Below are 24507 nucleotides of genomic sequence, written 5' to 3'. Positions count from 1 at the left end.
AGTAATGATAATTTTTGCTTTCTTTTTAATAAAATACTATTGAAAGAAGAAATAACCACCATAAATAAGAAGCATGAATGTATGTATAGTGATTAATACTTATTATTTGAATAAAGACAATTTTAATGGTAATGCTATTTATAAACAAATATTAATGCCTAACACAGAGTGCTTTTCATATGCTGGGCCCCTAAGTCTTTTCCTGAGTTAACTCAGTTAATCCCCACAAAGATCCTGAGGCAGAAACTATCATTTTCATCTTCATGTTATTGATGAGGAAAGTGAGGCACAGAGAGGTTCAGTGTCTTACCCAAGGTCACCCAGGTAATAAAAGAGCTGGGGTTTAGGCCAGGGAATTGGGCTCCAAAGTCCATGCTAAATCAGTCCTGCCTCTCAAATGAAACAAATGATTTAGACTACTTGCACAAGAAGAATTAAATGAGTGTTTTCCTGAACATTTCAGAGATCTTATCGCTTCACAGAAAAAAAAAAGTAATCTGTTTCTTATTCCTGAGAGTCTATTAGTAAATGAGTGGGCAAGACTCTGATAATCGTTCCTGTTCATTTCTGGCCCAAACCTCAATGATAATATAAAAGCCACATGACTGCACCACAGGATACACACCCTGTGCGTGTTTTCATGAGCACAAGAACAGCGTTTCATGTTTTCTTCTAAGAAACCAAATTCACAACGGAAGGATAGATTTTATATTGCTGTAAATGTTTCTCTCAGGTTATTCAACTGCTTCCGGAAGTCCCCATCTCTTTCTTTTCTCTTCTAATTGAATAAATCCTGCTCAAATATGCTCTGCTGTAGAGGTACCTGTGCTCCGGGAGTTGCAGTAAAACAATGAGACACCAGAGTGTCCAGGTCCTGTCGTATATTTACCTACTTGATCACCTCTCTCTAAGTTAAACTACTGAACTACTGACTTGGGTGCAATAAACAAAGCAACATAACTGGTTTTGAATTCACATTTGAATTAATTGAACATTTTATTTAAGACATGGAAGTAAAATACAAAAGAAAGATCCTGAGGAGGCATGAAGCAGATAATCCAATAAGAAAGTGCCAGGAGAGCCAACAAAAATGGGGATGTTGCCATAGTTACCAAGAAACACACACACACACACACACACACACACACACACACGCAGCCTACAGTCTCCATGTCGGTAAGATACTGAAAACCAGCAAAATAAGCTCTTAAGTCTGGGGTCGTTCTCTCCTCTGTACTTTAATTAGTATGATCCAGTCTTTGGAGACAAGCCAGAATGAAAAAAAAAATGTCTCCAATTCTGCCTGTTAGTAAGTTCTAGCCTTATGAAACTCTCTCTGAAGTGAAGCCTCTGTTACATATCAGTGTAATTAGAGACACAGCATCCTTTTAACATGAAGATAGTCTCCTAATTAGGGAATTGACCTGAACTATCATCCATGGAGGCCCACCACCAATGGTAACACAAGAAAGACTCTGGTTCTGGTTGAATCGCACTTTTGTTAGTTCTGCATCACCCAGATGAGCGACTTTTGTCTCAGAGACAAAACCTGTAATAGTCTAACAGTGGCTTATCATTGGCGCCAGCACACTGTATATTCACTTTTTTCTTCGTTATATTTCAGTCAGACATTTATAAGTGAAATTCAAACACGCATAGTAAGCTCATCAATGGGATGATAAGCACAGTCTTTACCCAGATATTCATAGATGAAAGACAAAATGAAAGAAAGGCGGGGGTGGGGTGGGGTGGCAGTTTCCATCTGTAACACGACATAAGCATAAATAACAAATTGGGCCTGAAGGAAAAGTAGGCTTCAAGGCTATAATGAAGTACATTTATGATGTCTTCCTTTCTATTTGCTTTGACTGATTTTTCTCATATAAAAATCTGTAGGACTCTGACAGGTGTCCTCTGTCTACCAGCTGCTGCATCAATTATGAAGATCATGGATAGATGTGTAATTAGAAAGAGGGATGATACTGGTGAAGTTGCAAAGAGGAGAGGAAGCATGTTGGTTCTGTAAATCTAAGAGAAGTACGTGGGTCCAGTGATCTGCTAGTACAAGGGCATAGATCTGTGGTAAATACATCTGTAGTAAATGAATGGAAAAAATCTGGGTAGTTTAAGTTCATGTCTATTTTATATGCCCCTCTTTTTTCCACTTGGACCCATTTCCAGACCCTGTATCTATATATATATGCAGTTCCACAGGAGGAAACCAAGTATAAACTTTATATTTTTTCTAGAACATCAGTGGGTCACATCTTAAAACACCACCATAGAACAAATGAGTTCCATAAAAACAGCTTTGTGTGTGACTCTCCCAAATTGATAAATGATTGTCTCATATATTATCTTTAATCAGAGATTTTAAGTTTAACAGATATTAACCAGACTTATCGTGGTGATTATTTTGCAGTATATACAAATATTGAATCCTTATGTTATATGCCTGAAACTCATATAATGTTATTTATCAGTGATACCCCAATAAAAAATTAATAATAAGTAAATCAAGCAGCTTCGCTCTAGAAAAATAGAACAGTATGTGTTTATCATTGTAACACATTGTAAAGCATGTATATTCTTTACATATTCATGTGTTCTGCCTTAAAATGTATTCAGTGTATCAAGAAAACCTAAGAGCATCACCTGAAAGACTTTTCATGAAATGGTATACTTGGACAAATACTTACAAAATTTTTTTAAAACTGAGCATTAATACCATAATATCTATAAAGAATATTTACAAATCTATGAAGCTAGATATATGTTTCTTTTTATAAGATTTTATTTATTTGAGAGAGAGAGACAGAGAAAGAGCACAAGCGGGGAGTGGGGGAGAACAGAGTAAGAGGGAGAAGCAGGTTCCCCACCCCAGCAGAGAGCCTGCCACAGGGCTCCATCCCAGACCTGAGCAGAAAGCAGATGCTTAACCAACTGAGCCACCCAGGCGCCCCACAAGATATATGTTTCAGTAGTAAAAAGGGCAAAAAACCTCCAGACTACCAAAAACCCACATACACAAAAATAAATAAATAAATCAAAAAATGCAAAATACCATTAAGAATATTAAAAAAGGGGGAGCCTGCTTCTCCCTCCCCCTCTGCTGCTCCCCCTGCTTGTGCTCTCTCTCTCTCTCTCAAATAAATGAATAGATATCTTAAAAAAGAATATTAAATAAATTTAATGTCAAGAAGCATCAGCAAAGCAAATTAAAATAAGATACTCCATCCATCACGTTGGCTCTATATGTACGAGAGCACTGAGTTTTCCAGTGGTGAGGCAAGACAGACACTTCCGTACCCTGCTATAGGAAGAATGCACTGTACAGCCTTTCAGACAGCAGTTTAGCAATACTTATTTGAAAGCCTTAAAAAGGTTAATTTCCTAATTTTTTGAACTAATGCTATTTTTAAGGCTTTATATGAATGAAATAGTCAAAGATACAAATATTTGTGTATAAGGATATTTTTACTGTGTTTTTTTATAAGGAAAATCAGAAGCAATCTCTATGCCCAACAATAAGATAATATTTAATTATATCACATTTATGTAATGGGATATCAAGCAAACATTAGAATAATGTTTTTGGAAAGATGATGGTTCATTAGGAGAACATGGCATAAGTTTAGATGGAAAAGTGACAAACACAAAACTATATTTATGGGATGATTCATATTTAAGTGTATTGTACTAGTGCCATATCTTGATTTTATTATAATAAACTAAAAATGTTTTCTTTTATTTTGAAGATCCTAAGTCAGTGGTCGGAACACTTCTTCTTAAAGGGCCACATAGCAAATATTTGAGGCTTTTCAGGATTTAATTTGCATTTAATCACAGGTTAAGGAGCAAAATCAAAGATATCATATAGGTTCTTACATATTTAAAGTTGCAAAATCATTTTTAGGTTGCAGGCCATTAAAAATACAGGCAGCTGGCTACAATTTTTCAAGCTCTCTCCTATATTCACAAACTTGGAAAGTTCTTAAGTAGCATTCTGGCTTAATATGTCTTATTCAGCCAAGTGGAACCGTTAACACCTGCCCTAAGCACCTCACAGGATTGCAGTGAGGATCTGATTTGTAGGGAAGCTTTTGGCAAATATAACCTGTTTTAAAAAAAAATCACAATGTGGAAGAATTTGTTCTTGCCTAGACTTCTTTTCCTCTCCTCTGCCCACCTAAATCCTACCCGTCCTTCAAGGATTATCTGAGGTTAAACCCTTTTCCAAAAGTAACCCCCCTCTTAAAGGATGTGTATGCCATTTAGATGTGTGTGTGTGTGTGTGTGTGTGTGTGATACTTTATCTTAAATTAGGTGATAAGTACCTTGAAAGAAGTACTTGTCTGGGATATTGTTTTGTTTTGTTTTTAAGATTTTATTTATTCATTTGAGACACAGAGATACACAGAGAGAAAGCATGAGCTGGGGGAGAGGCAGAGGGAGGAGAAGCAGACTCCCCGCTGAGCCAGGAGCCCAATAGGGGCTTCGACCTGAGCCGAAGGCAGATGCTTAACCATCTGAGCCACCCAGGCATCCCTGGGATATTGTTTTCTATCCCTCACCGCAAACAGCTCACCTAATTATTTTGAATTTATTATATAGTTAAAGTACGCCAGTTAAACTCCATGACAGGAACTATTTTGTCACGTCTATTCCCGGAATATTCAGCTTTTGTGATTCTAAGGATAAAGACTTAACCACAAAGCAATCTTTTATCTGCAAAATTTTAAAGATATGTACCAACAACAGCAAATAGGTACAAGAACATTATTTGATGTTTCCAGGAAATGCTTCCAGTAAACCATTACCCTGCCCTCCGACTTCACTGCAAACTAAAAATAATAATAGTAATAATATCTAGAAGCTGGAGAATCCATTGGCTTATTATAATCATTAGAAAGTTGATTCTCTATAAATTTGATTATTCTAATTATTATTTTGTAGATATAAAATCTCAATTTTCATGAGATGAAATAATTTAAGCATCCTTTATGATGTTGCAAAACTTCAGTGATTATTGATGTGCATGTGACCTTTCACATTTGTACACATTCCAAACCAATATCCTCTCTAGGTTTATTATTTTTATTTTTTAAAATATTTTCAGGTATCTTTGGCAAAGAAGATGCTTTAAGCAACCAAGACTGATTTAGAGCTTACACACTAATGACCCTGTGGTGTACTAAATGTGCTAGGAGTTATGAGAGATATGAAGAAGTAGAATTAATCTCTTAAAATCATATTTTTACAAGATGGCCCATTCAGAGCTCAAGAACATATTTGTTAAAATATATAGCCATAAATGTGACCAGATGTGATATATGGGCTTAGGCAACAACTGTCCAGAGGTCATCAGTGTCTTTTACTCAGTAAGTGGAAATAATACCAGCTCTAAACACTTCTTCGTGTGTGTGAGTTACATGCTGTATACCAAATTACCCCAAAACTTAGCTTAAAATAATAATCATGTAATATCTTTGTTTCTCTGGGTCAGGAATTCAAGTACAGCTTAGTTGAGTGGTTCTGGCTCAAGGTGCCTCATGAGATTGTAGTCAAACTATTGGGAGGGCTGAGTCTCATCTACAGGCTTGGCTGTGGGAAGATTTGCTTCCAAGCTCACTCACATTGCTATTGTTCCTTCCCAGCTGCTGGCCAGAGAATTACTTCCTCACCATGTGGACCTCTTCCTAGATTGCCTGAGTGTCCTTATGATGTAACAGCTCGCTCTCCCACAAGAAATAATGAGAGAGGGAGAGAGAGACAGAAAGAGAGAAAGCTGCCCCAGATGGAAGGCTCAGTCTTTTATCACCTACTCTCAGATGTGGTCTGCTGTGTTCTCTTGGTCTCACAGACCAATGCTAATACAATGTTGGAAGGGACTATACACAGCATGAGTTCCAGGAGCTGGGAATCATCAGGGGCTAGTTTGGGAGCTAGCTACCATAATGATAGAATATTATCCATCTAGTATTAACTGTGATCAAATATTAAGAGTCACTAAAACAGGCATTTTGTCACATCCCTTGACTTGCTTGGGGCCCAGGAATGCAGTAAGCAAAAGTCAGATTCCTTTTGGCCTACCATATCATAGTCTGCATTATAGACTACATTTAAGGTGCCCTTAAAATGATGAACTTAAGTGGATAATTAACTCATGATTCATATTTGTAAAGCAACTGGATAAAAAAGGATGATCTCATTTCCCTACTCTCTTTTGCTTATTCCTGTAGAGCTGAGGTCTAGATATTTGAGCTTGTGGCAGCTTCTTGCCAACACGGATTCCTGCATAGGTAACCTGTCGGCATCCACTCACATCGAGATACCTGTAGAGTTTAAGTAAAAAGGATTTAGTAGGGGCTTTTCATAAATTGGCACACTCAGTTTCCCCTTTCCTAGCTAGCAGATCAAGAGTTGGTGTTTCTATATGGAGAAACATTAGCTTCATATTTAACTGTGTAGCTGAGAAGAGAAGACATTTCAGGGGAATTTGCTTTTACAAAGAAGGCACACACCAACACAACTCAAATCACATTGTGCTTTGCCCAAGTCTGACTTTCCTAGAGAAAGAGCTCGGTCTCCACTGCCCCCCACATCTACTTAGTTAAGTACCATGAGCTCTAAGTATTTAAACAAGTTTAGTCTTACCTAGAATTTCATTGACTATTCTGATCATGAGAGTTATTTTAAAAGGTATTAAAGATAATATAAACAAGATTTCCATAACCAGAGTTCAAATAAAACTCAAATGTTTTTGCTGCTTTCTTTTAAGTATTTTTAACTATCAAAATCAAGACATAGAACAAAGAGTTTTCTAAATGAAAAACTATGACAAATCATTGTTAAACATTTGCAAGAGCAAAAACAGCTTCAGCTTTCATAATAAAGGAAGGGCTTGTAATATAAACATCTACACAGATATAACAGTAACTATATTTTAACTTTTTGTCATTTGTATTATTTATATTCTATGTTATTAATCTCTTTTTTTGTCATTTAATCTCAAGAGTCACCTTGGAGAGTCAGTTTATAACCCTTCAAGCTCATGAGACAAAAATCACCTCCAGGGTCTTCTCTTCTAGAGCCTTATTTCCAGAAACCACCATACCTTACCTGCCTCACTTCTCCAAGGAAGCAAATAAACATTTCTGAATGCCTCTGCTTGGTTTGCGTGAAAGCCAACAGTAGGAGCCCATGAGAAGGGGTGCATTTCTAGCAGCAGGAATGGCACTACTTGCCTTTTACTCCCTTTTCCCTCTTCTAAAGGAAACAGGACATTCTTAAGAAATGGAAGTCTCACTAGACAGGTGCAGGTGCTGGAGTCAAAAGTGCTGGTTTTGTGTCCTTGTCCTCTGATGCATTCCATGACACCCACCCCCTCCCCTCGGAGAAGGCAAGCTTCCATAGAATTGGAATCCTATGCATATTAAAGATTAAAACAGATTTTCTGTTGGGGAAAATGCAGCATAGGATGTTCAGCCAGATGACTTGGTGTGGAGGCCTACAATGCCATTTACTAATTAAGCAAATTTAGACAAGTTACTTAATTCTTTTGAGCTCATTTCCCTTGGGGGAAAAATGGGAATAACTGTTTATCATTTAGAGTTATTATGGTGATTCAATATAAGTGTCTGTGAAAGTGCTAACCAATAAGAGGCAGTATTATTAAAGAGGTGACATACTGCTGGATTTCCCAGCTGTTACTCTGTCCCCCATGTTTTTAGTAGTGGTGGCAGTCACTATTTTGTGCAATTATCGATGCTGCTGGTGTCATTTGCCATTCCAAAACTCTCTTCTGTCAGAGAGAGTTGTTTGTAGTGAGCGCTGCTCAGTTGCTAATACTCATTCAGTCTGATGGAGAGAGCGCTTGGTGGTCAGATGACCTGGGATCTGATCCCAGCCCTGCAGTTGCCCAGCTGTGTGAGCTTGGGCAAGTCACCGCACCCTCTCTGGGTCTTGACAATATCCTCATTATTTAAACAAGTGTTTGGATGAGGGGGATCTTCAAGGTTTTCTTCAGCTCAAAAATTCTAAATCTATAATTATTTTAGAAGTTATATGATAAGTTATTAATATTTCCTTAGGTGCCTTAACTATAGAATGGGCAGTGACCATTTTTTTTTAATGGCCATAAAACTTTTTGACATTCCTCCAGTTGAGAGGTGAGATCTGTGTGCCCTCCCCCCTATGAAAGTGGGCACACTTATTAACTACTTCCATCACTAGAGTACAAGGGAAATGATACTGCGTGAATTCCAAGGCTAGCTCATACAGAGTGATGCAGCTTTCTCCTTGCTTCCTGGGGTACTCATGCTAGAGCCCTGAGCTGTCATGGAGGAAGTTCCACTGTCCTGGGGCTGCCGGGCCATGAGGAAGACCAAACCATATGGAGAGGCCATATGTAAACTCTTCAGTGGACAGTATTAGCTCAGTCCAGAGTTCAAGTCATCCCTATCCAGATGCCAAACATGTGAGTAAGAGATTATTCTAGACCCTTCCAGTCTTCCCAGCTGAGGCCCCAGACATTGTAGAACAGAGACGAGCAATCATTTCCATGCACGGTCCAAATTCACAAACCATAGATTCTGGGAATCTAATAAAATGGTTATTTTATACCACTTGATTCCGGGGAGGGGTTGTTATACAGAAATGATAACTGGAAGAAAGGCTAATAACACTATATTATATAAAGATAGGAGGTTGTCCTCCATGTCCTGTGCAGCTGTGTAATTTTGAGTTCAAAGAAAGTGGAGAAACTGGTCATGAGATGGGAATAAATTAAGTAAACAGTGTTGTGGCTCAAACCCTTTAGAGCATCAGCTTTAAGGCCATGCCTTTCTCCGGTGAACAGGTGTGGCTAAGTGGGCTTCTGTTAGGGAGGCCATTTTCTCTCTGACTGCTCTGCCTTCCCCTTACCTCTTCTCACCCTCCACTTTCTTGCTTACATTTGAGGGTGAAAGGAAGAAGAGGTTAGAACTATTTACTGCTGTTGTAAGACAGGCCCATTAGGAATGTAGAATGGTCACTGTATTGTTGTTGGAATCATATCCTAAATTTGCTCTTCAAGAAATCTTTGGTCAGACAAAATCTCACACATCCCCAAACCATGCATCCATTCCTTTCTGTTTTGTTCTATTCCAGTCAGTGCTGATGGGTCAGGTCACTTCACAGAATAATGCTGGCTGCACTACAAAATGTATCAGGCAGAACCCTGGCTTCTAATTCATCCATCCACAAGCATGTATTGGTTCCATCAGTAATTTAAATAAAGAAAAACCCACAGACCAAAGCCACAGTCCTGAAGAACAATGTGACTGCTGCACTGGGGTCTGGTTACGATGCTCACAGAAGAGAGATTACCTGAGCGTTCTCAGATGGGCGCTGATTTCCACCAAGCTCCTGTCTGTTACCTGAGAGCAAGAGCTGAGGACCAGACTGTCCAGCTTAGGACACTGTGCCACAATGAGATGGACAATCCAATCTCTCACCTACGGGAGGAAACAAGCAAGAATTTATTTTCAAGCACAAGGCTCTCTGCCCAGCAAAGACAGGGCAATGAATCAAGAGTGTTCGTGATTAAAATGTGCATTTTTTTCAAATGCATTATCATTATCATCCTCATATTAGTCGTTCATTTGAGGAGTGCCTGAGGTGTATCAGATTATGAGCTAGTGTGCTCGTGTGCACTCACTATACTCCTTGCAGTGGTCCTACAAAATAAACATCACTATCACCACTTTACAATAAGGAAAGTGCACACGGGAGTTAAACGTCTTGCTGAGCCTGCCCCTAAAGAAGTAGCAGAGCAAACGGTCAAGTCTAGAGCTGATGGTTCCGAAGCCCGTATTTTTTCCAAAGCACTTTTGGTTAAGAACTAAACCGGTAAGAGTCAGTCATCTATCTGATGCAAGCACCGAGGTTCCCTGTTAATAAAATCAGGCACTAAGAGAGACCTTGATAAACCAATGATAGAAAGTGGACTTAGTTGTAGGATTCTAAAATGAATGTCAGGTTTAGGCCTAGTAGGTTCAGTTTGAGGTTATTATTAGAATAAAATCAGTTGTGAAACGTTAAGAAATTGAGGTGTTATGAAGGATCTAAATGCATCAAACTGGAACTAGACAGGAAAATCAGACCTAACTTGTGATTAACGCCATGTATTTGTGTGATTTTTCTACTTATTTTAAACACACTCATTATGGTTTTATCACCATAACATTAATGACTACTGAGTACTGTCTCACTAGGAAGATTTTATTCATCTCCCTGACATTATCATTATCAGGAAAAATCACTAATAATCACCTAATTGCAACGAGGGTGGTCCTAGGCACTGAATGAACACAGACTCGGCTTCTCCCTCTCATAATTTATAATAGACAGGATCTTGGAAGTCCTTTCCCTTTATATACAAATGAATGTACGCACCCACAGAGAAGGGAAAATCAAGTCCTACAATCCTCTCCCACCCTTATATCTATCCATCTCTGTGGTCTTTACCTAGATCCGCATCTATTCACGTCCTATCATCCATGCATTTATTATTTATTTATCATATTTGAGCTGTAATATTTATTGCCTTTACCCCTTATAGCCTGGTTTAAGTGCATATACACATTTATGCTCTTTATGTGAGTGAGTCCAAACCCCCCTTTTCAAACCTTGAGCTCTATCTGGACTACAAAGCCTATGTTTTAAGAACAAAGAGAGCTGCCCTACTTCCATGACAACTCTCTTAAGAATTTACTGAAAGTCTTGATATTTAGAGAATATCATAAAGGGCCTTCAACTTTCCAGGACACAAGAAGATGGAAAATCACAGGAGAGATCCTATCTAGGATATCATGTTAGGCTAAGTGATTTTCTCATATACTTAGGTGACCTGTACTTTAAGGAAACCTTATATAAGAGAAAGTCAAACTTAAACAGAGGGAACATTAGGAAGTAGCTATTCATTTGAAAATAATTCTAGACAAAGTTCTTAAATATAAGAAGCCCCCACAAGGGCGCCTGGGTGGCTCAGTTGGTTAAGTGACTGCTTTCGGCTCAGGTCATGATCCTGGAGTCCCAGGATCGAGTCCCGCATCAAGGTCCCTGCTCAGCAGGGAGTCTGCTTCTCCCTCTGGCCCTCCCCCCTCTCATGTGCTCTCTCTATCTCTATCTCTCTCTCACTCTCTTTAATAAATAAAATCTTTAAAAAAAAAGAAACCCCCACAAAATGAGACTTGACTCACGAAATTTCAGTTGACACATGATTTACTGTGACATAGCCTTCACAGCCTAGTCTTAGCCAAGTCATTAAGTGATCACACATTTACGGAGCACTGAGCAGATTTCAGCAACTGTGCCTGGCTTCATGATCAACACCCAGAGCCCCAAGACCTTTTGGGACTGGGCTCCAAATCTTTTATCTCGTATGTTTATTTTAGTGCCAGAATCTATAGAATCCCCAGTACACTAAAATATATAAATCAGAGAGTAATGGTAGTACTTATCCGACATTGTACTTAGATTAACTAAGTAACCTCAAAATTGATAGTGATACAGCATTTCTTCAACTAGACTCATATAATTTAAGTAATAGGCTCTGCCTTTGTACAACATCCATCATCTCATTCAGAATATCAAGTAATCCAACATGGCACATGGAATGCTAATTTGGGAACTCTTCATGGATCAGAAGTAAAAGTCTAGAAATTAAGTAAGATTAAGCTATTGTTACTATGTGAGTTTGCTATTTTGAGTAAAAAGAGACTAAGAATTTTGAGTTTGGGAAAGACTTCCCCAAACATATCTAAATACATCATCAAGCAAGCCAAGAGCAGACTATCAACTTTCAATGGAGAATATTCTTCAAGCCATGATGTTTTGATTAAAAGAAAAAGAAATGCAGTATTGTCCTTCTATCATTACTTCATTCAGAGCAGTGTTCAAGGCAAGAACACTTCAGTGCTCAAGATGAAGCTTTACAGCTTAAAAGAGAAAACTGAGCACAAAAAAGTCTTAATTCAACTGCTTACAACAGATCACCTTTTCACTGGCTTCCAATCAACCAGTATCAAAAAGCATGACAGTATGTTCTCAGCCAGAAGTACTGTCCACTCCAAGTTCACGGAATTGCAGTCCACATTCAGTTTATGAAAATCAGCCTGTCCCAAGGTCATGTCACCTTTTAGCTCTTCATACCTGGAGGGAGAAGTCAGCCTTACTTGTCCTTCCTCATAGACAGAAACCAGAGGATATGGGAGGTGGAGGGGGCTGGAGAGAGGTAGGGAATCCACACACCTGGGTCCAGGCATACCAGCTTTATGACCTGTACCATATCTCTTGTTCAACACCCAGAACTTCAATGACTCCACTTGATAATTGGGGATAATGGTTCTTCTCCCACAGGGAAGATAAATGGGAAGCTAATGGAATAATGTGTGTAACAAGTGCCTTGTATAGTTCCTGGAATATGGGAAGGGCTCAATAAATGATAACTATTATCACTATCTCTTGTTTATTCAAGAGTTTTATTGAATTACTGTAAATATTAGTTCAGTTACAAAAATGGTAGAAGATCCAGTTAATGGGTCGAATTTTAAGTCTGTCACCTGCCCCATAACTACATGGCACTGTTTCCTGAAGGAGATATTCGCTTCTCCAGCTTAAAGCATTTTCTTTTGAGTAGAAAAAATAATCCAGTGTCCAAACCCCTTCTATCCCGGTACTATGGGATTCCTTCCCCCCCTCCTTAAATGCACATTTTGCCGCATTACTTCATGATGAGGCTGGAAAGCCACAGAAGCATTATGAGTTTTATGTTCTGGAAACAGGAACATGGAGACTTCATTAAAAGTCTGGGTCCTGTTGAGGCCAGCAACATTAAGTGTGGTTATTTCTCATTAAGTTCTCCAGGCTCCTGACCAGGCAGGCCTCAGAAACCTTGTGGATTCTCCCGATGTTCAGGGTCCTCAGATGTGGACATTGCAAGGCCAGGGGACCCACACTCTTGGCAGTAAGAGCAAGGCAGCCAAATACTTCTATTTTATGGAGACTAAGGAAGGAAGAAAAAAAATTAGCAAAATATACCATGCTCCCTTATCCACTGCACATGAGAAGATCCTTAAAGTCACGTAAGTGATGTTTTTACTTTTTCAGGGTGGAAAGCCTGCATATTGAGAGGTGGTTATATAATGCTAACATGAAATGAGTTGGTAAATATGTGTGTTTTGGTTTAAAGACACCTATTTTATTTTTTTATTAAAGATTTTATTTATTTGAGAGAGAGAGCACACAAGAGCATGAGTGGGGGAGGGGCAGAGGGTGAGGGAGAAGCAGACTCCCCACTGAGCTGGGATCCCAACATGGGGCTCGATCCCAGGACCCTGAGACCATGACCTGAGCCGAACGCAGATGTTCAACTGACTGAGCCACCCAGGGACCCCTAAAGACACCTGTTTTAATATATATTATTGATTAATCAACATTGGACTCAGCCAACGCTATAACTCCTGCCAAAATAAATTAAGCTGACACATATATCTTCTCCATAAGACACTCCTCAGCCTCTTGCCCTTAGGAATACTACATAGCACCTCAGTAATATGCTTGGGGGCCATCTTAAGCAATGAAATCACCAACAACAAAAAAAAACACAAAAATGTGAAAAACATGGCATTAATTAGACTGCCTCAAGGACACTTTTATATTATGAGAACTGAAACAAGAAGGCAGAGCCTCGCCCTGTTGGATGTCAGCTGAGAACACGCACTGTGGGCAGCTCAAATTTATTACCGCTCCACGCATGTCCACACATGACCAGGGAAGCACCTTGATTATTGATTTGGGAGTTACAGATAAATTTTAGCAAATAGGCAAATTCACAAATATGGAATCCACAAATAATGAGGATCGTCAATATCAATACACTAAAATCAGCAATAGTAGATATGGTTAAAGGCAGTTTCCGGGAGAAGTAGCATGACCTTAGCTTGTGCTAAGGACACCTGAATTACAGGGTAGCCATGCTCAAGGGCAGTGCAGGTTTATCAAAAATATCGTCACATTTCTAACAAATTGATGCTACACAGGAATATGGATCCATCCCTCATGCTTAAATTACTTACAGGACATATAAAGCCTGTCTGATTGCTTTAAAGCACTAAGGCTTGCAAGTATGAAGTATCTATTCTAGTAGCTGGTGCTTTGGTCTATTTTTCACACATATTTGTCTGCCTGGGGTTACTATCTGCCGTGTTTTAGGAGCCTCCTCTTAGAGAATTTCAGTTCAGGGCAGAAGCAGGAAAAGATAGTAAAACCTATCTACTTGGTATAAGACTCCAAGCTCAAGAGTTGGCTCTGAAGGAATCAGGAACTTTCCACCAGCTCCTGTTGGCAACAGCTCTCCAAATGTGGTTCTTGAACCAGAAGGACCTTGTTAGAAATGCAGAAGGCTGGGACCTCCCCAGACCTATTGTCCTAGAAACTCTGAGGGTGGAGCCCAGCATTCGGTGGTTGAGCCAGCCCCTCTAGTTTGAGAATCACTGGCCTCAGGAATTTTCCTCATCATGTCCAGGTCACTTGAGTACTTAGCACAGGTCCTGGATCCATGGTTACATCTCAGATAAGTGAGTTCATGAGTAAATAATGAAGCTTTAATTATCTATTTCCCAGAACCAGAACAAAATAATAAACTACCTCAAATGATAGCATGCGTTTAGGACATTATTTCAAGATCAATTCGTATGAAAATTAATGAGTTATTGTGAAGTATTTTAACACATAGCCTATTAGTTTATTGCCCCATCAGTCAAGATAGGTTAATTTGAGTTAAGGAATCTTTTTTAAAAGGGGAAAAGGAGAGTGAGTATTCAGATGTGGGGGTGTGTTTATGTTGTATGTTAGTGAAATTTGCGAGTGTATTTGTGTAGATGGAAGCAAAAGTCAGAAAGAAAAACCTAGCATATTACAGTATCAGAATTATAATGAAATATGACATAAACCATTATAAGAACATTGTTTCATTAAGAAAGTCATTTCCACGGGCGCCTGGGTGGCTCAGTTGTTTAAGCAACTGCCTTCGGCTCAGGTCATGATCCTGGAGTCCCAGGATCGAGTCCCATATCGGGCTTCTTGCTCAGCAGGAAGTCTGCTTCTCCCTCTGACCCTCCCCCCTCATGTGCGCGCTCTCTCTCTCTCTCTCTCTCTCTCTCTCTCAAATAAATAAATAAAATCTTTAAAAAAAAAAAGAAAGTCATTTCCCAGTTACCTAAATAAATATTTATTATACTGATTGTGCTCTGGCCAACTAGTGGTCCCGCTAGAACTTGTTATTGTGAGATATGATCTAATTGAATAATAGTCAGATTTTACTGAAAATACCCAGCATAGTAAGAGAATGTATACTTCAGTGTCAAAGGCCTCTGCCTTCTTTGCAGCCTGTGTTCTTAGGACAAGTCCTTTACCTCTCTGAAGCTCACTTTCCTCATCTATAAAATGAGGATATTAGAGAAGTCTAGGGTGCCTGCTCTAAAATACTACCTGAGGTGGACACTGAGCTGGATATGCAAGCATTAGCTTGAGAACTCGAGTCTTAGAGAAGAGGAAACACTTGAGGTAGAGGCAGAAACTGAAAGCCTGAGATTCAGTTCTTCACTGCTGGCTATAGAAAGAGATAGGCAGAACCAGCAGGAATGGTAGCCTGAGGGAAGAAATACTGGGGAGACATCAACATCAGGGCACAAGGGAATGCTGCCTTTCTGGTCCTAAGGGAATGTATTTGAATGACATTCATACCTAAGGAAAAATATAATTCCCCCTGGAATTCAACCCACCTCAGGAAGCCAACAAAGTAACGAATGCCTATTGCCATTCAATTATGATGTTGTTCTTGTGCATTTGACCTCATCATCTGTCCCTGTGGCTGTTCTTTCATAGAGTTTGATCTCCGACCTGTTTACCTGACCCTGGACCCTCACCTGCTTCCAGCTAAGCTTGTTTGATCTTAGAAAGGCCTTGATATTAGTCTCAGGAGATTTTACTCAGCTTTTACCATTTTGTTTGAAAATGTAGGTTTTATTATCATCCAAGTAGAGTGAGGCCAACAGACCGCCAGTTCCTAAGAGGAGGGGCATGCCACAGGACACTGGGCCACATGGGGAAACAACAGAAGGAAGGGAAAGAAAGATATAGTCAAGAGCCTTTATGGAGGTTTCCATGGGATGGAATGGGGGAGGCAGGGTAAGCAGGTTTATTATTAGTTAGTTTGGATCATTTTGGTGGGCTTTAGGGCACAGGGGCTGTCCCTAGTTGTCTGGTGCCTGGCCCTATGATGATTGGGACAGGCAAATAGTGGCATGGAGTGTAAGAGCAAGGTAAAGAATGCAGATTGGGGGATATGGGCTTTGGATTGGTTGGTTCACATATGAAAACCACACTGGCAAGTGAGTCCTTTACTCTCTCTCTGGTAACTGGAGCCCTGGGAACAGCAGTCTTTCCAGGGTCAGCAAGGCTCCAGATGTCAAAACATCAGAATAAAAAGTCGTATCTCCAATGACAACTTTCCCTCTGGCCACTCTCAGCCTCCTTTAGATGGTTCTCAGGTATCACAAGAGCAAAAGAAGGGAGTGTCTGCACAGAACAGGTGAAATCAAATACCCAAGGAGTAGGCTTGGACTTGATGTGGTCATATTCATGGCAAGTACAAAACAGAGCTATTTGTAGGAGACCCAAACTTCAAATCCATTGTCACTATTCAGCAGCCCCTGAGAATGTCATCAACACTCAAAACCTCTGCCTTGTTTTTTTTGTTGTTCTGTTTTGTAATATGCTAACTAGTAATAGTAATACATAACAAATGATTGTGATAACCCAATGAGATAAGGCACTTTAAAACCATAAAGCACTATATAAGCTTACTATGTAAGCATTTATAGTTATTTTAACAACATATAAATAGAGGCAAATACTGAAGTGTTTATGGGCAAAATAATGTATCTTGGATTTGCTCTAAATCACCCCAGAAGACAAAAAAGAAGTGGAGGGGATTGATGACACAAAATTGATAAAATATTGGTACTATTGAGGCTGAATGATGGGTATGTGGGAATTCTTTATATAATTTTGTGTATTTCTGATATTTTCATAACAAAAATTTTAAATACAAGTTGAGAAAGAGAAAGGAAGCATTAGACTTTAGCCATCATTTGGAAAATTGCTATTACATAAAATCACAAACTCTATTGTACAATATTTTTTTTGCTATCACGAATCAAAGGCCCTTCTTTCCTTGGACTCCTGGATTGCTAAAGCAGTTTGATCTTGTCAATGGTTCCAAGTATCTCCAGGCTAAAATTGACTTAGGTTAATCAAATTCTTGTTATAATCCATTTGTGTTAAGCAATGGAATTCCTAATGGTAAAACTATAATCAACATGTTATGACTGGTTTACGATGAGAGGTCCTATCCAATTAGGAAATTTCCTGAATCAAAGGCTCTTCACTCTCAAGAGAGCTTCACTGAATAGCAGTGGAGGTTGCTTAATTAGTAAGGTTAAAACATCCTTCAGAAACAAGGTCAAGATGACATTTCTATCTGTGCCAAGTTGATGAAAGAATCCTCCAAAGACAACACACAGAAATCTTGGAGTGAAAATTCCTGAAAGACTTACCCCACAGAAGGAAAAGGAAAATATGTTGATATTAATAGTATCAGTGGACTTCTTTAAGCACATTGTAGGCATAGGATTTACATAAGCATTTCCTTAAACTTTCCAAAAAGTGACCAAATTTTTCCCCAAATTCATTATTCTTGTTTGAAAAAATAAGAATCCTTAAAACAACAACAATCCCCCCAAAAACAAAACAAAAAAACTATAAACCATAATTCTAAGCCAATCAACAGAGGAAATTAAAAAAGAGGCAACTCTTGGAGAGTCTTCTTTTCATGATATGTACAAAGCCACTGAAAGAGATTGAAGAAACACTGAGTCAGTCTGTGTAATAAGAGGAGATGAACAACATAAGAGATCCCTTAATCAAAATGCTGTATGCAGTGACAAAGCACTTGATAATCAAGGTCTGCTAGAGAAAAGGAGAGAGGATGAATCTATACAAATATACTTGGTGCTATCAGTCCATTCAAACTATAAGGAATTATTTCCTTTTTCTTCCCATAACAAGAAAATCTCAGTGACAAATCCTAGAAAATTCTTTGCTTTATCTGACCAGACAATTCTGTTTTCCAAACAGTTACATTCTTGGTAGATGGCATCAACTGTCAAACCCCTCATTTAACTCTGCATACTTTTTTTTTTTAGCTAACTAAGGATTTATTTCCAACAAAAATTAAAAATAGAAAGTTGAGAGCATTTCCCTGGGTGCCAGAGCAGGGAGGGACCAAGCCAAGGAATTTTCCATGGCTGGCTGATACCCTCACCCACTGGAGGGGTCGTGATCCTTCCCTTCCTTGTTCCTGGGATGGGGTTCCTTCCGCAAGCACAGGACCCTGTGGTAGAGCCCACCTAGCAAGAGCAGCTCAGCCTGGGCCAGTCACTGGGAAGGACAGAGCCAGGCAGCAGCTAGACCACAGGCCAAACATAGGATCAAGTCCTGAGTACCAGGAACCTACCCTCCCCACCCTCCCCATTTCCCGGGAACCTGAACAGAGTAAGGATGGCCTGTGGGAAAGAACCTCATGGACCCTGGCCAGGAGAAGAAGGCCCCAGTACCCCTCACATCTATTACCTCTGTTCTCTGGAGGGCAGCGAGTCCTGTCTGTGTACTTTAATATAGCCGACAATGATATTAAAATATTGTCCGCTTTCTAAAAACAGTTAACTTTTCAAATTAGTATTGGGACACGCAAGTAGTGTAAAATAAAACAGGTCACATTATTTAATACTTCCCCACGACCAAGGCTAGCTTGCCTTGAACAGAAGACCTCCACACCCTTCCTATACTTTTCAACGTCACTTTAGTGCCAAGTATAAACAATAGTTCAGCTAAAAGGAAGAAATGAAAGCTTCACATTTATGGAATGTCTACCTTGTTCTAGGTAAATGAATTTCGTTAACTTTCCTTGTTAATAAGGAGGATATGGGGTTCAGGAGCTGTTACGTAACTGACTCAAGCTTCAACATTAAGAGCATCAGTAAGAGGGTAAGTTTCCACACTTCAAGCTTTATTTCTTTTTGCTACTTCCAAGGCCAAGCTGAGCTTTACATTACCAGCCAAATATTCATAGTATCTGCCACCTGCCTCCAATCTTGAAAAGTCACAAAGCTAAATGAGAGAACAGTCTCCTGCCCTAAGGACCATTATGTTAAAAGTGAAAAAATAAAGAGTGGAAGCCATCATCAAACCTGGAGAACAACATAAAGACCCACCTGCTGAAATAAGCTTCAACTTGACCCATTTAGGGTCACTGAAAACTGACAAGGTGTACACCTTGCCTCTCACTCCTCAAGCTTATTTTTCAAATCTTAATCCCCCTGATGTGTTTTTTCATTTCCATTTGATAAAACAATTAATTTAACTGAAATTATTAACAAAAAATAAAATTCTATTTTCTCAGCCTGAGTTTTCCCATAATTGTGAATAAACCACAAGAGAAAAGCTTTGTGTTTCTAACCAGAAAATGCAAGGCATTATATGGGATCATGTACTTGAAAGAACCTTGAAAACTGTTCCAAAGCCTGTAAACACTATGAAAGTATATGATTACATTATTATAGATCCCAGCCAATTTATGGCAAGCAAGTGTGATGCTAGGGTATAAAAGTTAAACCTAATCATAGCCAGGAATTTTGATTATAAGGCTGAATAACAATAAGGGTTTTACACCATCTCATGCCTTAGCTGCAGGGTTGCAGCCTAGAAGACCACCACCCAAGGCCAAGTGATTGCAGAAATTGAGCTGCTGGGACCAACATCATCTAAGAGAAGTCATCTGCACATTGGCCCATTGCTGACTCACCTCAAAGAGATTAACTGAAAACCCATTATGTATTTTCACCGGGGATAACCAATGTATGAGTCCCTGGCCATCCTTTCTCTCTTCTACCCTCATCCCTCTGTCATTACTTCTGGGCCCTTGACCCAGACCATCCCTCTAAACCCTTGCACTCCATTCTATGTAAATACTGCTCTATACAGTAAAATCTTCTATGAAGTTATCTGTTTCTTTGCTTAATCCCTCTACCTTGCCTTAAGGGAGAGCCATCCCCCCTCCATGCAATTACTTTCCCACATCCCTCACAAGTGGAGACTGTTCATTCTCTCACTGCCATGGAGCTCAAAATCTGGATGGAGACTTTTTATCATCTGTGTGTCCCACCATCCCTTGCCAACAATGATCCTCTCTCTCACATGATACGTAACAGTCTCTCCAACTTCCTCTTAACTGTCATTTATCACCCTTGCAGTCACACATCAACTTCCCTTATCCCTCAATCACGACCATTTATGAAAGGGCACAGTCTTCCTCCCCCACCCCCCTACCAAGTCCTGCCAATAGCCTGGGTGACTTTAGTAGCCACAGGAATGGCCCATCTAATACCTGGACCTTGGGTTCTCAACCCTGATCTCTTACGATCTTCTCTGCACCCCCATCAGCCACCTGTTCCGTTAGTATGGCCTTGAACTTTGTCATATCCTGAAATTACTAACTAGGGCATCCCTTATTTAGATCTTGACTTCTTTTCCTTCCGGCTTACAACTACTTTTCCAGCTTCTCTTGCCATGGCCATTCTTCCATCTCATCAGGGTCTCCAGATAACTGTCTAGATGCAAGGGATTTTTCAAATACACACAATTTTTTTAAAAGATAGAAGAAAGATTTTGTAATGGAAATGTTTATGTAAGCATCTAAAAACAGAGCTCTGGAATTATGGAGAAGGGTAGGAAGGGTGTCACAGGGAAAAGTGCAGTACAACCTGCTAGTACTAATTTAGGCTGTGCTTATTATAAAATATGGAATTAATAATCAGAAGCATTGTGTAAATGAAGTCCCTAAATAAATACCCTGTGTGTTTGGAGGCTCAGTGGAGAGGTAACACACGCATGAACATGAGCTGATGTAAACAATAGTTCCTGAAGATGATTGTGAGGAAGCTGAAGCAAAAGACTAAAATCAACAATATCACAGGTTTTTTATAAAAAGATGCGCCTGCTGCAGAAGAGTCTAAAAATGTGCCTGTAATAAAGTAAGGCTTACTTAACAAAGACAGCAGTGGAAGATGTGATGAACATGAGTCCATATGAAGATTATAAGCCCTACATGTGTTAACAATCTAAATGCATATGTTACACCAAAATTTAATACATAAAAGCAGAGGTGATTAGGTAGCAGCATGAGAACAAATTAGGTAAATATTATGATCTGGCGAATGCAGGACTTCCTTGAGGAAAAAAATTCACCATCAAACCAGCAGAGGAAGACAAAGCATGTTCAGACCTTTGAAGTTTAGACATAGAAATAATGGGAAATGGATGTTGCTCCAGTAAGAACCCAAATTCGTAAGTTCCTGTGGCTGCAAAAGACCCAGGGCCAGAAGCAATCCAGAGGTGGACAGCGATCTGGAGAGATACCCAGAGCTACTGCCATTTATCTAATTTCATAAAGCAGACCCCTGGGAATCATCCTTAGTATCTTCTGTTCTTCATGTACTATTCCAGTTGCTCAGCAACTTCTCTCCATTTTAACTCATAAATATCCTACTTCTTTCTGAGTTTTCACTGCCACTCCCCTTGGATAGCATTGTCTCTGGTCCAAACCACATCAGTAATAATTACTAGATAAGAGCCCTGTATTCAAACATGTTTTCCATGCCAGCAGCATCAGCACTATGTGGGAACTTGCCAGACATGAAGATTCTCAGGCCACAACCCAGACCCCCTGAATTATAATCTGCATTTTAATAAGACTTCCAGGTGATTCATATGCACATACAAGTCTGAGAAGCACTGGACCAAAGGACATTAAAAACTTCTTCACAGTTTTATGGGCCAATGGTAGTGTAAACCCAAATTGGCTTCTACTGATCTAAAGGTAAAGAGAAATAAGAGCCCTCACTTGTTAAGAATACATTTAAACCGGGGCACCTGGGTGGCTCAGTTGGTTAGGCGTCTGCCTTCAGCTGAGGTCATGGTCCCAGGGTCCTGGGATCGAGCCCCACATCGGGCTCCCTGATCCGCGGGAAGCCTGCTTCTCCCCTCCCACTCCCCCTGCTTGTGTTCCCTCTCTCGCTGTGTCTCTGTAAAATAAATAAAATCTTTAAAAAAAAGTATACATTTAAGCCTTTAAATTCTTCAATGAGAAAGAGTACTCAGAGTTCAATTTGTTGATGTTATTTGTAACTAAGAGTTCTTGAATTGCAGTTTCTGTGGTGTCTGTTTGTGGTTTAACTCCAAGTGGTGGGAGGGTAGAGACAGGAATTCTCCTGCATCTCCTTGTGGCCCCTAATCTAGCACTATAAACACCAAAAGGACCAACAAATTCTTGCTAGTTAAGCAAGTGGGGTCTTGAGTAACAACAATATAAAGAACCAGGATATCTATATTAAAAATCTGTGTGTTCAAAAACACAGGTGAACCTCAAAAATATTATGTTGAGGGAAAGAAGCTAAACACACACAAAAAATACACACTGCTTTATAATCTCATTTAAATGAAGTTCAAGAAAAGGTGAAACTATACTATGGTGATAGAAGAGTAAAGAATGGTTACTTCCAGGGAGGGGAGATTATAGCTGAAGAGGAACATTAGGGAGCTTTCTGGGGTGATGGAATATATCTTAATGTGGGTGGTGGTTATATGGATGGACACACATGCAAAAATTCATTGAGTAGTACACTTAAGATGTGTTCATTTTACTCCATGCAAATTATACTTCAATAAGAAAAAACAAAAATAAATAAAATTCATTATATTAAATATGATTTTCATAAAAGGGAAAACTTAGATAAACTTACTTCAGCACAGTATTTTGGAAGCTCATGCTACCAAGTCCTGGCCTAAGCCAGAGGTCATAGAACTACAGCCCATGGGTCACCATATTTTTGTTAAAAAAAAAAAAAGTATTGGAACACAGCCACACCCATTTGTTTATAGAGACTGTATGTTCTCCCAAGCCTAAAATATTTACTATCTGGTGCTTTCCATAAAAAATTTGCCAAGTATACTGAACTAGGCCAATAGCTTGTAACTTCTTGGGGATTCATGTTTGTCAGAGAATCCAGTGAAAGCTATAGATTATCTCCTTAAGAAAACACACAGCTTCTTAAATATAAAATGTTACTTATAATCTCAGGAAGTTCCTATACCCTCTGAAGCACAGTCATCATCCCCAACTTAAGACCTCCTATTTGAGGTTTCCATCACCAATATTAAACCACTCTACTGAGAACAGTCCACAGGTTGGGTCTCTGAACCACAAATGATTGAACTTCCACTTCACGTTCTCATTCGCTCCATGGAACTACTCATGGTTATAGCCAATAATAAAATTGCAAAGATCATGATACCCAGTCCTGCATCAATCAGTGTATTTTGTTCTCCTTCTAGGTGGCAGTCTATATACTAATTAGCCTTAGGAGTTTTTCTGAAAATGTCTAGTTTGGTACCAAAGTAGACCAAGAACACCAGAAGTGATGAACTGTCGGTCCTTAGCCTTAATACTAGAAAAAAGCACAAAGCGATAGCTTACAGACAAGGGGTGAGCAGTGTCACATTCACATGTGAAGAATATTGTCACATTTATTCAATAGACCAAGAATAGAGAGGAAGTAAAAACATGGGGACCGAACAATGGCATGTATGCGGATACCCTGAGCTCTTTCACAGCAGGGCCATGCCCACACATCTATTTAGCCCCTGCAGCGCCTTGAACATTGTAGGAAACTAATAAGCAATAAAGAAATGGATAAACTAAACCAATTTATAAAAACAAAAGTCATTATTTTATAAGTGGTTCAGGCTTCCTGGGAGCAACATGATAGTTTGATTTATTTTGCATTACATAAAAAGAGGATTATGAGCAGGGAACACGCTTGTGTTTCTCTAATTCTGATTTCATATTAACGTGATCACACAACATATATCAAAGGTCTAGTTGGTGGGAGGCCTGCCAACTTAGCACCATTTATCATTCTGAAAGAAAGCCCTCACAGAGTCATTTGAGGAGGACCTGGCGTGTTTTGACCAATTCCTAAATAATAATAATAATAATAATAATAATAAAGGGTCTTCACACAAAATAAAAACACTCCAGTCAGCATGATCTCTGATCTAATGCTAGTTCTACAGTTTTTCATTACTGCCTTCCTAGCTGCTGTACGAACAGTGGGTGGCATTCTACAAAAACTGATTAATGCTAGGATCTCAAATTGCTGAAAATTGAAGGAATGCACCCCATGCTGACAATTTGTTAATCAAAAAATTGTCATTTCTATCATTGTGCAAGGCTTTAGCCTATCTCATTTTCTTCTCAAATGCCACGTTATGTATTCTCCCCTC

The 24507-nt window shown here is 39.3% G+C and overlaps 1 long non-coding RNA gene across 1 annotated transcript in view; it reads left to right on the top strand.

Moving 5' to 3' along the window:
- Positions 1–22204, top strand: part of LOC113934763 — a 33284-nt gene extending 11080 nt beyond the window's left edge. The window contains exons 3-4 of the long non-coding RNA XR_003523790.2: positions 19049–19152; positions 19852–22204. This is a non-coding gene — a long non-coding RNA (uncharacterized LOC113934763). The remainder of the gene's footprint in view (positions 1–19048; positions 19153–19851) is intronic.
- Positions 22205–24507: the final 2303 nt, after the last annotated feature.

The sequence above is a fragment of the Zalophus californianus genome, chromosome 13, assembly GCF_009762305.2.
Source record: "Zalophus californianus isolate mZalCal1 chromosome 13, mZalCal1.pri.v2, whole genome shotgun sequence".
Taxonomy (NCBI): Eukaryota; Metazoa; Chordata; class Mammalia; order Carnivora; family Otariidae; genus Zalophus; species Zalophus californianus.
The sequence above is the reverse complement of the archived record's forward strand: the minus strand, read 5'-3'. Positions and strand labels throughout refer to the sequence as shown.